This window comes from Heliangelus exortis, chromosome 7 (genome assembly GCF_036169615.1).
Source record: "Heliangelus exortis chromosome 7, bHelExo1.hap1, whole genome shotgun sequence".
NCBI classification, from domain to species: domain Eukaryota; kingdom Metazoa; phylum Chordata; class Aves; order Apodiformes; family Trochilidae; genus Heliangelus; species Heliangelus exortis.
The window spans coordinates 33,365,697-33,381,647 of NC_092428.1; the positions used below are offsets into that span (position 1 = coordinate 33,365,697).

The window sequence follows — 15,951 nt, forward strand, 5'->3', positions numbered from 1 at the left end:
GAGGGGGGGTGGGAAACGAGCTGGGTCACTGAGGGGAAATTGGGGCACTGCAAAAAGTACCAGGAGGGGACAGGAGTTCCTCTCTGCTCCCACTTAGCAGCAGAACAGGTCTGTTGGGATTAAAGGAGTTATCCTGGCTTAACACCTGTGTGACTGGGAGCAGAATCTGGCCCCCTGCTCTTGGCATGGTTTCTTTTTTTGGCAGGTTTGGTCACTAATGTCCTCAGTGGGCTTAGAGCTTACTTTTAATGGCATTACATTCATTTTAATATTTTTTTAAATAGCTAGTGCAAATCGATTCCACTAAAAAAAAAAAAAAAAATTAAAAAAATAAAAAATCCCTTTACCTACCAGTGTTCATTTGTATTTCAAATGGCCCATTACCTTTTCACTAACAATCATTAGAGCTCTCTGAGCTTATTGAAGCTTGGGCTTGGGCTGAAACTGCAAAAACTGCCAGCTCTGGATTTTTTTTTTCAACGCTGAAAATTGCATTCAAAATAGATTTTTTTATTTATAATTTTTTTTTTTTTTTAATTCTGGGGTGTTAGATGGATTTCAGCACTTCTGTCTTCTCTTCAGAGCTTTGGTCAATGCAGTGGGGTGAAGAGAGGTTGTGTGGGCACACAGGCAGAGAACAAAACCTTTGTTATTCTTTCTCAACCTTCAGAGTACTGAGCAAAATATTAAAAAAAAACACAAAAAAACAAACTAAACAACATTTTAGTGACATGATGGATGTAAACCATTTAAAAGTTTTATTGAGCTTTACTCTAGTGCAAATCTTAAAAATACTATAGAAATTATATCAAGATTTTCAGTAAGGTTCCATGCAGTATTATGAGTAAAAGTAAAATTGATTTTATATTGGAAATAGATGCTAGGCAGATTTTGCATATCGGGTAGAGCAATGAAATTACATTTATTGCTGGGCTTTGTTTGTTTGTTTTTTAAAAAAAGTGCTTCAGCTCAGGTAATAATTGTACAGTCTATTGTAATGATCCCAGGAGGTGTTTAACAGTACTGCAATTCCAAGTTTTTACACTTTTATTTTTCATTTGAAGAAAAACTTGTCACAGTAAAAGTGATGCATTAACAGCACATCACTTCCTCCTTTTTTTTTTTTTTTTTTTCTTTCTCTTTTATTATGCATATTTAGATTATTTCCATGAAATTGCTTATCAAACCCCATAGGCCTTTAAAGATAACTGAGCAGTTGCCCATTTTGTTAGCACTGGGATATTGTGGAAGAATTTGTGATGGGACAGTGAGAAGATAAAGGGCTCTCTGAGATATCAGCCTCCTGGTTTCCTGCATCCCAGGGCCAGTTTTTTGGAAGCTCCATGATCAGTGCCTGCTGGGGCAGCCAAGGTTTGTCACAACAGGAGCCAGATTCTCTGAGAGATAAAAATTCCCATTAGTTTGTCTGCCTGTATTTATAGGTCTTTAAGCACTTGAAAAAAAAAAACCAAAACAACTTGTATTCTGAGGTTTTTAAGGACTGTTGTGTTTTGGCAGATCCTCATGGACCTCCAGGCCTGGTTTTAGGGTGTGAAGGATTCATTTCACACACTCCTGAGACTGTTCTTCCTTCACACAAATTAAATCTTCCTACCCAAGGTAATTTAGGACACAGTGACTCCCTTGTCCTTTCTCCAATCAGGCTTTTCCTTGGTTTGCCACCCATTTTTTCTGGGTGGGTTCCTGTTTGTGTCATTACAGGCCCCTCACTCAGTGGATGAGGAGTATCCCATGCTGGCCCCCCAAAGGAGCTTGAGTGACCCATGGATGCTGGTGAGTAAAAATAATTAGGAAGTTCCAACCTATCATGGGGAGAAACTTTTTTACTGGGAGGGAGCCCTGGCCCAGGCTGCCCAGAGAGGTTGTGGAGTCTCCTTCTCTGGAGCCTTTCCAACCCCAGCTGGGTGCATGGGTGATGCTGCTGTGGCAGGGAGCTGGACTAAATGGTCTCTGGAGAGCCCTTCCAACCCCATGCCCTGACCAAGGGCACAGAAACCACATTCTTGGTGGACAAATGAGCTCAGGATGGGATAACACAGCAAGAAGCTGTGGCTGCCTCTCCCTGGAGGTGTTCAAGCCCACGCTGGGTGAGGCCTTGAGCATCCTTGTCTGGATGAGAGGTGTCCCTGCCCATGGCTGGGAGGCTGGAGGAGATGAGTTCTAAGATCCCTTCCCACCTAAGCCATCCTCTGATGATCCTGTGAGAAGCAGGCTGTGGGGTGGTGTTGCCATCCCTAAAACTCAGGCTGTGTCAGCCCTGTGGGGCTGCTCCCAGGGCTGGTCCCACCCTGTTGAGGTGGCCACGAGGGCTGAAGGCGAGCGGCTTGGTGCCCATCCCAGCAGAGTGGGCAATGAGCATGGCTCTCAGCTCAGCTCTGCCCATCTCCTCCAGGAGCAGTGAGCAGGAGGTGTCTCCAAAGGGAATGAAAGGTTTAGAGGAGGCAGAGGCTGCAGTTCAGCCCCGAGCCCCAGCTCTGGACGGGTTTTGCCCCGGGGGTCCGGCGGCGCTGGGCTGCGGCAGCACCCGGTGCCAGCTGAGCTCGTGCAGTAGAGCAGGGTGATTATACATCCTGTATGTAATCATGGAACATATGTCAGAGTGGCACATGAAATCTGGGCACACTTCACCCATGTAGTAAAGACCAGGGAAATTACGAGCGAGCTACAGAAGGAAAGAAGTTGCCAAAATCCCCCGAACCGAGCAGGAGGTTCCAGCGAGCTGGAGCTCCACATGGTGAATTCTTGAGGGGCTTTTGGAACAGAAGCCTGGATATGTCTGTAGCATGTTGGCAGTGCTCAGGATACACAGAGCAGATGTCCTCACCTCCACCCACATGGTTCTGCCTGCCAGTTTGTCTAATATCTTCTGCCTGATGGACTGTCCAGTTGCAAGAGTTCAGGCAGAAGCCTATAAATGGTTATTTCTGAATCAGGGGCTTCTCCACTCAGTGCTGACCCCTCACAACTGTGCAGGAAGGCACAGCTGTCCAGGGAAAAAGATAAAGAGGACCAAGCCAAGCTGTGATGGGCCTTGGAGAGGAAATTAAGATAAACAGATATTTTTCAAAAGGAAATTTTTGAAAGCTCGCAATTGTTCAAATTCATCAAGGAGCTCAAAGAAGGAGAGGAGAAATACTTGCTTTGAGATAAGAGAGAAAGCAGCTTGGAAAGTACTGGGAGGAAAGAGAATTATAGCACAAGCTGTTTTCTAGATGGCAGCAGCAGAGGAACAGCCAAGAGGGCAGCAAAGCTGCTGCTGTTGGATAAATTCTCTTTGTTTTGTCATGCAGAAAGAAATGGGTGTCAGTGCCCCTGTCGTGGTGCTCAAACTTCCCACCTGGATAACAAATCACTCCCCAGCCCCCCAGGTACCAGCTGGAATCAGAACCTGCCATCAGGTGGGTTCATCTTGGGGGGGTTCAGCATCTTCTGTGTCCCCACAGCCTGGAGAAGGCAGATGGAGAAGGACACCTCAAATTCCAAGGTGGGAGAGGAGCTGCCCCTGGGCTCCCAGCACCAGTACTGGGGTGCCAGGAGGGTTCTATGGATCTGGTGGTTCTGGGGACCTCCTTATCTTATCTCTTGACTGTTGGGCAGATGAGGGGTGGCCCAGGCTGCTGAGCACAAAGGGTGGGATTCAGTAGAAGAGGTTTCTGAGGGTAAAAAAGAGGATAATGATTCATGAACATAGAGCTCAGGCTTGGGGTTTATCAAAGGGAATGAGGCTGACTTGGCCATGGCCTCTGCACACCCAGATGGTGAATTCAGCTTCAGTAATGGGGACTTGCATCTGTCAAAGGTATAACCAGGTCAGTGGAAATAAATGCAGAAGAGTATTTAGGGTACCTGTTTTTTTAATGTTGAGGGTGATGAACTTACACAGGAGCACACTAGGAAGCTCCTGTGATGAGTTTTAATTTTAATTTTAAATTATTAGAAACAAGTAAATTAAAATTTAATTTTAAATTATTTTAAGAGGTGTTATTTTCCTCAGAGATATATTTATTTATATATTTATTTAATTTATTTTCAAGCTCAGGCTTCTGGGGGAAACTTGATGCTGAGACCAAACTCTCCCATCCCATCCAATCCCTCTGGTAGTGTTAAAAAGGAGACCCTGCCAGAAAAGCAGTGCTCACAGCTCATGCTAAAACCAAACCCAGTAACAGCTCTAATTTGTTACCCCAGAATATTTCTAAACATGAAATAAATCAGAATATTTCTAAAAATGAAATAAATCTGGACCCTGGCAGATGTGCTGGCAGGAACCTCAGGGCTGCTACTGGTGAGGCTGGAAGCTTTGCCAGCCAAACCCCATCCTCCTGAAGCTCACGGAGGAGCCACCACCCCACGGGATGGCCCCTTCCTCCTGCTCTGCTCAGCTCCCAACATCTGGGAGGAGAAAAAGAAGAATGGTTTGGTACAGACTGCTGGGAAGGTTGGGAGGTGGGGATGGTGCCTCCGGAGGCTCCGAGCATCTTTGGGGAGTCAGGATGAGGTGATGCCCACCTTGGCCATGATCCAGGTGGTGTCAGTGTCCCAGCTGTGCCCTGGGTGGGTGGTGAAGGCAGAGAAAAGGTGGGGAAGGGGCTGAAACATCCTCACTGTGTCCCAGGTGGGACCTGGAGATGAAGGGAAATGCAGCTTCCCCGTGGGCAGCTCCAGAACAGCCCAAACTGCAGCCCTGCCTGGGCAGTGCCTGACATTGCCCTGGGAATTCCCCTTCACTTGATTAATTAAACTGCAGTTATCCCTTTCCTTCCATTTACAGATTTATTTTTTACTACTGGAATAAATAAAACAATGGGGGAGCTGGGAGCAAACAGCACCAGGTAAGTTCCTTCTCAGTTTAATTCTTTGGTTCAATTTTTCTGCTCTGTGAAACAAATCAAGCTGGGGGTCAGGTCTGGCTTGGCAGCCACTGGATCACCAAAAAAACCAGATTTTATTGTGTGGCATAGGGAGAGAGACAGGGAAGGGAAGTTCAGGGGGAAGAAACGAAAAAAAAAAAAAGAAAATATTCCTGTAAAATCCCCGAGCTCAGAGTGTGAGGATGGGATTTCTAAAGCACAGCTACACAGGGAAGGAATCCTCAGGTTCTGCATCAAGTTTCTCCAGGCATTCTGCTTCTCTCCCAGCCTATAACCCATGTAAATGGCACCACTAAAAATATTCCAATTTCCATCTATATTTTGATTACCTTACAGTGAGTACAGAATATAATAAACTCCCAGTTCTATAATGAATTCAAATAAACAAACAACTACCCTAATCCCCAAGCAGGCCTTCCCCAAACAAAATTGAGAATAATTTGGGGATATAAAAACCTCTTTGTGTTATTTGGAAATGCCTGTTACATCAGCAGCCTTTGGGTTTGCTGGTATTAAATGGATGAGATTGGTTCCTGGTGAATAGCTTGAAACAACAGGCAAGGGGTAAGGAGGGGAGGGCAAGGCTTTGGTTGTTTGCTTTTTTTTTTTTTTCCCCTGCAAAGGAAGGAATTTGCATTTTTATGCCATTAATTTCTTCCCTTAAAATTGGTAAACAAAAAAAACAAAAAAAACAAAAAAAAACAAAAAAACAAAAAAACAAACAAACAAAAAAAAAAGAAATCGTTTCCTAGGCAATTTTTTTAGGGTTTCTTTTTTTTAAAAATAGATTATTTTGGGGTTGGGTTGGTTTGGTTTTTTTGTTTGTTTGTTTGTTTGTTTGTTGTTGGTTGTTTTTTTTTTCCCTGCAAAAGAAGGAATTTGCATTTTTATCCCATTAATCTCTTCCCTTAAAATTGGTAAAAGAAAGAAAGAAAAAAAAGAAATAATTTCCTAGACATTTTTTCAAAGGTTTCTTTTTAAAAAAATAGATTATTTTGGGGATGTTTTGGTTTAGGTTTTTGTTGGGTTTTTTTTGTTTGTTTGTCTGGGGGTTTTTTTGGTTGTTTTTTTTTGTTTGTTTTGTTTTGTTTTTTGTTTGGCTTTGGTTTTGTTTTTTTGGTTGGGTTTCTTTTCCCTGCAAAGGAAGGAATTTGCATTATTATCCCATTAATTTCATCCCTTGAAACTGGTAAAAGAAAGAAAAAAAAAATAGTTTCTTAGGCGATCTATTTTTTTTAGGGTTTCTTTTTTTAAAAATAGATGATTTTGGGGTTGGTTTGGGTTGGTTTTTTGGTTGTTTTTTTTTTTCCTCAGTGGAGTTGTGGTACTAAAGAGGCAAATGCAGGAGGTGTCAGGACCCTGCCCAGCCTGGGGATCCCTGGATCCCTTCCCCTCCCGTGCCCACCCCTCCTCAGCATCCTCAGCAGGCCCAGGAGGGGCTCTGCTCCCCCTGCATTGCCCGCCCGGAGCCTGCAGAGGGAGATTTCTTATTACTCTTTCAAGCCAGGGGAAGCTGGAGAGGGATTGCAAGGCTGCTGGGTGTTATTTCTTACTCGAGGTTTCCCCCCTTTAAAGCTCCAGCTTTAAAATCCGACGAACAGAGCAGATGCTACAGCAATATTACATCTAAATAGATTTTTTTTTTTTTTTAATTTTTTATTTTTCCATCTAGCCCAGTGCTTGGTGTAAAGACACAACAGGAAGTTCTCATCTCCATTAGGAGCTGTAATTGTTTAGGAGGGGGGTCCTTGGGATGATTTCCAGTCTTTAAAACCTGTGTGAGCTACAGGGGAAGAGACCCTGAGACCCTTGCAGCCAATCTTTGGGGCTGGGACACTGGGCTGGGGAATGGGGAATGGGGAATGGGGAATGGCACTGGGTGGTCCTGGGGTCACTCAGCCCCTTGGAGGGATGAGGAAGGGGAAGGGGCAGGAGCTCCCTGGGGATGCACCCTGGGTGGGGGCTGCACCCGAATCAGCAAGGAACTGGGAGGATTTTGGAAAGAAAACAGCAAAATGCCATTATTTGGGGGGGCAACAGACAAGGGGGGAGGCAGAGGGAGGGGATGCATCCCTGCTGGGCTCTGCAGGCTTTTGTGTCCTCATGGAGGGGACCAGGGTGCTGCTCCTGGCCTGGGGGGCTGTGGGGGTCTCAGCACCCTGGGCAGCTGTGTCCATCCCCAACCCTAAGGACACACAGCATGACCCAGACCTGCAGCTTTGCTTTCTGTGCAGAGCTCTGGTTTTGGCTGTGCCACTTCCAAAGATTACCCCCTCTGCTCGAAGGCCCCTCTTTTTGCAGAGTAAGCTGAAAAAGGAGGGGTTTTGATAAGATATTGGGGTCAATTTTGTTTTCAAGGGACCCCTGGTAGTGGCTGAGTGTTTTTTGTTGGAACCCTGAGAAGAAAAGCCCTGCAGGTTGATCATGGCACTTCTCACAGATGGAACTGAAGGGTTTTATCTGTTCTGCCAACAGGTTGTGTTTCTCTCCACGTGACCCTAAGTATTTGCAGACACTCAGGTGCAAGTTTAACTTCATGTGGGTGAGTAAATTCCTGTTTTCATAGAATGGTTTGGGTGGGAAGGGATCTTAAAGCTCATCCAGTCCCAGCCTCCTGGGCTGAGACACTGCCAGGGATGGGGCAGCCACAGCTTCTCTGGGAAACCTGGCACAGGGGCTCAGCACCCTCAAATTAAGGAATTTCTTCCTCATGCCCAACCTATATCTCCCCTCTTCAAGTTTTAAACCTCTGCCCCTTGTCCTCTCACTACCCCCCGTGTAAAAAGCCTTCCCCCAGCTTTCTTGTGTTGCAAATGGATCAGAAACCCCTGCAGAAAGCAGGAGCTAAAAACCTTTCACACTTTTCCCCCAGTCCCTGTCTCAGGTGTTGGAGAACTGGGAAGCTGGGAAGGAAAGAGCATTTAGAAGAAATCTGCAGCTGATGTTTTCCAGCAGTGAGGAGCAGCTTTGTCACCCTGTCCCTGCTTCATGGGCCAAGGCACCAAAGGCTGTAAGTGGAGAAGAGGCAAAAAGCTGCTATGCTCAGGGGAACATTCAGAGTAACCAGGAGCTACCTGTGAGCCCAGCAGTGTCTGCAGGACTCTCACCACCTCGTGCCAGCCTCAACTTTCTCAACTCAAGGAATCCCAAGGTTTTTTTCTATTTGATGAGAAAAAAATATCCATATCTATTAAATTGTGAGTCCTGCAGACGCCGCTGGCCTCACAGCTTCTTCCACTTCTTGCTGCACAGTGTCTTGGGCTGGTGGATTTAATCTGCAATACTTTTTTATGTTTGTGTATTATAAGGATGCTCAGTAGCTGGTTCCCCTTGCAGATGAGTGTCCTGGTGCCACCCCCTGACACAGGGTGCTGGAAAGCACAAAGTCCCCCACAAAGGGAAACTGGGAGGCCCAGCAGTGTGCTGCCCCTGGATGGGTTTTTTTCTGCAGCTCTCAGGTTGGTATCCTGGAGATATTTTGGGTTGTTGTGAGCAGAGGGCAGCACTCCCCAGGGCTCACTGCAGACAAAGAGGCTCTGGTGGAGCTGGAAGGATGCTGCAGCCATGGCCAGGGCAGCAACCAAGTGGTTTGATCATCACCACTGTAAGCTATTAGTAAAACTTCTTGAAGCAGGGCTCCCTCCAGGAGAGCACCCTGGCAGTGAAGGGGCTGTTCTCTGCATCTCCCACAGCCAGTGTCTGAGCTCAACACCCCTCCCCATGAAGTATTTACTAAATTCCACTATTTAGCATTTTAAAAACCTTTATTATGTATTAATCAATAGGCCTTTCAGACTGCTGGATAAGTAAGTAAGTAAGGGTTGGACTTGATGATCTCTGAGGCCCCTTCCAACCCAGCCAATTCTATGATTCTATGAAATGAAGTTATTGCAGGTACTTTTGTTTTAATGCAGCTGAAAAATCAGGATTTTTTTGTTTTCAGTGAAAGCAGGTGAGATTAAAAGTCCTTTATGCACACTTGCCAGCTTATTCCTCTGTCCCCATCCTCCCTTTCTGGTGGTGAAAGCAGCCAGGGCCAGCACCCAGCCAGAGCCTGGGATCCCACTCCTTCCAGGAGCTCCCATTCCCAATTTCCCTCCCAGCCCGACGCAGATCCGGGCGAATAAGAATTTCATCTCCATGAACATCACTTTGTTTGCCATTAATTTGATAAAGATTTCCCCACCATGGCAATATGTGAAGCTGTTTACATAAGGAAACAGCAGTGAATCCAGCAGCCTAATCGGAATCCACAGAGGAACTCTGAAGTGCTTACAATCCTCTGCTCCCTCCTGGATTTCTCCCACTGCCTTCACTTAATGATCACAGCTCAAAAACGCTCGCTTTGAACCCAATGTCTTCAACTAATTATGTGTTAGTATCTGATAACATTTTGCCACAAAAATGTTTGTTTGAATGTATCTTATCAAAGTAGTGTTTGTGCCCGGGATTAGCCACTGCTTGGCTAAAGATTTATGTAATCAGCTTATTTTAAGATTAATTCGTGAAAAAAAATACAAATACCTATTACCACTTAATTTGTATAATAGATATTTACTATATTTTAACAGTGCAATTAAAAATTAATATGGACTGTAAAACCATAAGGTCATGTAAACACTCCACTGTTTATTTGGTAGTTCACTTATCTTTTATCCCGAGATGTGATTATGCAGCCCAGACCTTTCAGGTTTGCAGAATAGAGAAAGGTCACCAGTGAAATGAGATGAATATTCTCACCTCAGTCCTGAGCAGACATGTACACAGCCACACACTGACTCTGCTCATTCATCACTCTCAGGCTTGAGAGGTGGCAGAGGTTTTGGAGCATGGCAGAGGATTGATGGAGCCCAGGAGGTGACTTGTCCCTGGGGTGGGAAGCTGAAGCTACTGAAAGAGCAGTCTTGGATAAAACTCTCCGTGGCTCTGGTCCTTTCTTTAGTTGAGGCTCTGCTTTCTGAGCAGTGCCTTTTCTGTTTGGTCACCAGGTTTGGGCCCTTGACTTGGGAGGTTCAGATGTCAGCAGCTTCAAGGCCTGCTGTGTTAGTTTTCTTCATGCCCATTTTCAGCTTTCCAAAAGTTTCTGCTCAGATGATGTCCTTAATTACCTCTTCCTTTTGTGCATTTATTTTTTCTTTCCCTTTTCTCTGTCCAGCCCTGCTCAGAAGCCTGATGTGTTCCTGCAGGCACAGCCAGCAGACCTGGCTCCAAGCATCCAGGATGTTTTGGGATCCCCTCCAAAGGATCACCCACCCCTGTGCCACCTCCCTGGGGACCACCCTGCAAGGGGCAGGAAAAAACAGTAAGCACTCTGAAAATGCCTGAAAACTCTGCTCTCCTCAGCTTGCTTTGCTTCCAACCCCCCTGAAGTCCCTGATAAAACTATTCCCTGTGTTGGATCCTCACCCAAAGAGCTGTATGGACCCTGAAGGTCTGCAAAGCCCAGACTCAAAATCTCTTAGGAATCAACAGATTAGACAGATTTTTGATAGCTTTAGCAAGCCTGTGGACCAAAAATAGCAAAAACCTCAATTTTTCTTCCAATATTTCAGCACTCTAATTTCAGTCTGAGGTTAAATCTAGAAGGCCACAGGACTCTAAAATTAAACACAAGTTGTAAATGAGCTTCTGGGTGTCGAAGGGCTCCTCACAGATTTGGTTTTCACAATTAATTTTAAGACAAACAAAACCATTTCCTCTGCGGAAGGCCCCCGAATATCAAATTCCAGCTGGCTTCAAACTGCAGTTCCTCACCTGAATTTCTGAACTCAAGAAATTAAATCCAAAGGAAAAACCTGAGGAATTCTCTCCTGCTGGCTCTATTAGCATTTCACAAGGAGGTCCTAGGTCCTCTATAGGCAGAGTCCACAGCATCATTTAATAATTCAGGCTTGGCTAGCAAAGCACAGATGGGGCAGAGGTAAAAGTCCAGTAAAAGACAGCCACATGTTCAAGGGACCTCTTGAAGGAAGGATTCCCAGGGTGTTTTTTTTTGCAGAGACACACAGGTCAGCCCTGAATTCAGAGAGCTGAATGTGCCACTAAGAACAGAGCCAATGGCAAGACCTGAGAGGGAAAATTTGCATGGCCTTGCTTATCAGCTGATTTATCAACTATCAAGCACTTATCTATTGCTTATCAATTGTTGGCACAGCCAGGTAATTAATTAAACACACTGGCACCCCAATCCCAACAGCTGGGTAGCAAGCAAATTGTTATTCCAGTAACTTCAAAGTTTAAAAAAAATATTTCTTTCCAAATAACCTTGTCTAGATTAAGTGGGTTTGAAAATCTGGACTATTTGTTAGTCAGCTGGGAAGCAATATTGTTGTTTTTTGTCTTTGCTGGTCCAAAGCCAGCATCACCCATCAGGTCTGCCTTGGCTGGTGGGGCTTGGTGAGGCATTAACCAGTGCTTGGGTGCTCCTCTTCTACCAGATTTGATAAAAAGAACAAAAAATAAACCCACTGAGTATGCTAAAATATGATCATGGTTATTCTGGAGAGCTCTGACAGCTTATCTGGCAACTTTGAACTGCCTATCTAAATCATTAGATTGCAAAACATTTCTGGGGGAAAAAACAAATTAAAAGGTCAAGTCTTTAACACACAAACATGCAAAAAAAGCCTCCACGATATTAATTATTTTCAGTGTAATGTAATACTAACCATTGCAAAGAGTTCTGTCACAGAAGAGGAAGAATTTAATTGTGTCAGTGTGATTGTCCTGGGAATTGGGGAGCCTGCTGTAGGTAGGGAGCTTGGTTTCAGCATTAGCAGTCTGTGCTGAAGAGGCATTTCCATTCCTCCTGAAAGCAGAGGGGTTTGCCTTCTGCAAGCACCCAGACAAAGAGGTTTTGTCCTTTGAGCAAGAAAAAAAAATTTAAAAATATATTAACTGCCCACTGTGAGCTAAGTAAGGAATATGGGAATCATGATTTATGAAAAACTTGAATATTTCTACCTGATGCTATCAGGGGTGGTTGCAGCCTCGTTTGGCAGCACAGGTGCCCCCAGCCCTAAGTTCCTCACAGATTCCCCCCCAGGCACAGGAGGCAAAATCTCCTCAACCTTGCCAGGGTCAACATCCACTTGTGAGGTGTTCACCTGGCCTTGAGTTTTGTTCTCCTTGGCCTGCAGTGCAGAAAAAGTGGCCCCAAAGCATGGGGGCTTTCTGGTCACTTTGGGATTTGGTTTGGTTTAGGTTTTTTTTGTTTAGTTGAACTGGAGAGAGCAAGCAGGAAATACTGGTTTCTGGTTGAGATTCTCCTTTAGATTTGTGTCCTTATAACACAAAATTATGAGAACCATGTAGCAGTTTCAGGTTAATTTGTAGTTATATTTGCTGGCTTATTTCATTGCATTATTAAAACATTTAGTACCGTGTGAGTCATTAATATTCCAAAAAGTAATTAGCATATTTAATAAAAAACAATTAGGAGCAAACGTTGCTTCTCTTTTTAAGTGATAAAATATTTATGGCTGGAATAAACAAATGGAAAACCAAAAAGCACTTTGAGGTGTTGATTTCACACTCAGAAAACAAAACCAAACCAAACCACCCAAAAGCAAAAAGAAGAGGATGCCTTCCAGCCTGCAGCCTGCCCCTGGGGGGCTTCTGGCTTTTTTTCCTCCTAAGGATGTCAATCATCATGTTACCATTTTCAAACAAACAAGTTTTGTTCCAGCTTCCCCATATTGTAGTAAAAGAATACAGAAAAATCAGGCAGAATTGTGTAAATCCCAGCTGGGAACCAGCTTTGTGGAGATGGTTCCTCTGAGACACAACCATGGCTGGAGGTCTTGATGCCAGGGACTGGCCTGAGAGGTGGAAAAGCTTGGAACAAGATTGATCCTGCTGGAGTTGTGCTTCAACAAATTCTTTGGTTTATGGGCAATGGAGGGCAAGGGAAAGGAAACAACACAAAAGAGTTCCTCTCCTTCTGTTGGAGGTCTCATGGAAGGAAGCTGTGGAATGCTACGTGGCAATACATTTCCCACAGTTGGAAATATTTGATCAGAACTTCAAAATAAGGTCAGTCAGTTGGATTTAGCACCTTGTGGCCATTTCCATCCTTCACTCAGCTCTGCTGACACATGGCCAGGGGACATCCCTCCCCTCCACTTTTCCTGCTACAGCACCCACCAAAGGGATGAGGCTGTTTCAGGGTTAGTTTCTTAAATTCTTTAGCAGGACAAGGACTTTTCCAAGTGCTTAGGAAGTGGTTTTGTGCTAAGCTATGGAGATATCATGGGACTTCATGTGGAGTTTGCTGGTTGTGTTCTTTGAGATGTTGGGTTTGTGTCCCGGTGAGTTTCTTTGAGAAGGAACTCAGCTGTGAGCCACAAACCCTCCATTTTCTACTTTTTTGTTAATTTTTTTTTCTTTTTTTTCCCCAGAGAAGTAGGTTGTTGGCTACAATTGTAAAAGAAATGCAAACCCCAGGCTTGTGGGGGTGGATGGGATGGAGCTGGGAAGCAGCCCCAGCAGAGGGTTATAAATAGGCTGCGCTTCTCATCCTGAAACATTGCTCCACTTTGCCCCTTGGACAGCAAATTAGCACTTTCCTCTTTAAACACAGTCAAAAGAAACAAAATACATGTGTAACACTGCTGCTTCCAACACGTGAGGGGAGGGGGGAAAAAAAGCAACACAACAACAACCAAAAAAAAAAAAAAAAAAAAAAAAAAAAAAAAACACCACAAAAAAAACCCCAACAAAAAAACAACAACCCAACTTCTGAAATGCTGGAAACATTTGTTCCAGTCTCCAAGGGAAATGAAGTCAAACCAAACAAGCATATAATATAGATGTACGCCTCATGGGCAAAGTTACCTCTAAGCCCATATGTTTTAACAAATTAAGAGGTAAATAATTTGCTGAAGGTACAGTTCAGCCACGTCAGAACACCTCTGGAAATGAGATATCTCTGCGTTTCAAGGCGGTGTTTCTTCTCCAAAGATTTCTTTATCTGCTTTTTAAGGGAAGGGAAGAAAAAAAAAAAAAAAAAAAAAAGAAGCCTCACCTTGTTTTGTCTCAAGGAATACTTCTGTAAGTAACTATTAACCCTTCAGGGCCTCCACAAATGATGTGGTCATTTGAAGTCGAGCCTGCTTTGCTGCTCTTGTATCTGCGAGCAGCTGAGAGAGATTGATAAAATTCAGGTTTTCAATAGGGGAAAGCCACCAGGGACTTCCTGGGGAATGAAAAGAGACACAGAAAGGTTACTACACGTATCCTAGAGCCTAGTACATAATTCTGCCATTAAAACTTTAATTTATGAAAAAACTGCCGGCGCGGCCCCCAAATGGTTAAATTCCACTCGAACTTTTCATTTGAGTTAGGCATGAATATATCTAACAGAGAGAGGCCATCAGCATCCCGCCACCAGAGACTATAAAGTCTACTTACATAGGGTTCCTGGGATTTTTCATGTTCTTATGGAAAATATCTCTGAAATCCCCGAGCTGAAAATTTTGATCTCATTTGTGGATGTGAGTGATGCTGAGAAAGGGTTGAAGAGTGAAGAGAACACTTTCCTCGCATAATTTCATTTGTCAGGAGAATCTTGCTGCTGACATTGGAAGAGTGATTTAATTGATTTTAATCATACACCTGAGATTGGGAAATTGAGCCCTCTGTCCTGAAAAATAATTCCAGGCTTCCACAAGAATGTCTAATTTGCAGCTAATAGTGGTTTGTCGGGGGTTTTTGTTTGGTTGTTTGGTTTTGGGTTTGGTTTTTTTTTTTGTTTGCTTGGTTGGTTGTTTAGGTTTGGGTTTTTTTCTTGAAGTTTGGTGATGAAATTTAGAAAACAGAGATCAAAGGCTCCTGTGCAGAACTGCATCCTGAGCTGGCAGCAAAGTAGGGCCCTCCTGGTTCAATCCTTCCATGGCAGGGAAATGTCCATCTGCCCCCTCAGGTTGGACAGGCAGGAAAAGCAAAGCTCTGCCTAAGGAGGACCCTGTGCCTTTAGAGAGACTTCGATGTGCTGAGGACAGGCTGGGAGACAGGAGAGCTGTGATACCTCCCTCTGCTCCTGCTTCATCCTTGGATTCAGCCCAGCATCCAGGAGGGTGCTGATAAACTCCTCCTAGGTGCAGCAGAGAGCCTTGCCCTGTGCCCCACCAGGCTGCTATGATTTGTTTTAAATAAATAGTTCCCTTTTTCTTTTTTTTTTTTTTTTTTTTGGTTGGTTTTTTGAGGGCTTTTTTTTTTTTTTTTTTTCCTGAGTGGGGGTCCAAAATTAACAGTGTTATTTGGTTACAAATATTAAAACCCAACGCAAAAATGAAGCCAGATAACTCTGGGTAATGAAGAACCAGTGCATCTTATGGGTTGGTTTTTTTGTTGTTTTTTTTTTCCTCAGTAAAATCTCCATGATCTTTATTCCCTCCACCAGATGTTATGCAGAGGGGATTGCAGTCAGCAAGAAGTTTCCCTTTCCCCAGTGTGCCAGCCCTGACACTGCCCCACACACCTTGCACCTCTTTGGGATGGAAAAACTCAGCAGTCACAATACTGTCTTCTTTTTATGTAACAACCCTAAAAATCTGCCTATTGGATTTGCCTTAAACAGCCATTCTTTTTTCACTGCTCCCCCCTGTAGGGAAACTGCAAAATAACTGGCAGATGATTCTGGGCACTTCAAGGAGGTGGTGCAGGAATAACTGGGAAAAGAAGTTTTGACACAGGGCTGGGTTACATTTAAAGAGGGGGCTGTTTCAGGGCTGAGCCAAGGCAAATGCCACTTTTCAGTCTGGCACTGAGGCCTCAGAAACCTTCAATCTGTTTTCATCAGATGGTGATTTTCTAGGGGAGCTGTAACTTGAAATCTTGTTTTTCTGCTGGGGGGGGGGGGGGGGGCAGCTTGCCCTGGGTGAGCTCAAGGAGTCAGGTTTTTGTTTGGGGGATTTAGTGACACCCTGTCAAAACTCAAAGCCCTTTGAAAATTCACCACATTTCTGGCTTTTTTGGCAGGGGAGACCCCGAGGAAGGAGGCACCATAAGGAGTTGATCAGCATCTGATTGGTGCTATTTCTGCAGCAACAAAAATATT

The 15,951-nt window shown here is 44.3% G+C and overlaps 2 long non-coding RNA genes across 2 annotated transcripts; both read left to right on the plus strand.

Moving 5' to 3' along the window:
* Positions 1–1,531: 1,531 nt before the first annotated feature.
* On the plus strand, positions 1,532–3,516 carry LOC139798074 (uncharacterized). The gene is made up of 3 exons (XR_011726708.1): positions 1,532–1,620; positions 1,723–1,794; positions 3,312–3,516. It is a non-coding gene; the product is annotated as an uncharacterized lncRNA (long non-coding RNA).
* A 724-nt stretch (positions 3,517–4,240) lies between these two features.
* LOC139798075 (uncharacterized) lies at positions 4,241–10,178 on the plus strand. The gene is made up of 4 exons (XR_011726709.1): positions 4,241–4,853; positions 7,368–7,434; positions 7,765–7,902; positions 10,048–10,178. It is a non-coding gene; the product is annotated as an uncharacterized lncRNA (long non-coding RNA).
* The last annotated feature ends 5,773 nt before the right edge of the window (positions 10,179–15,951 follow it).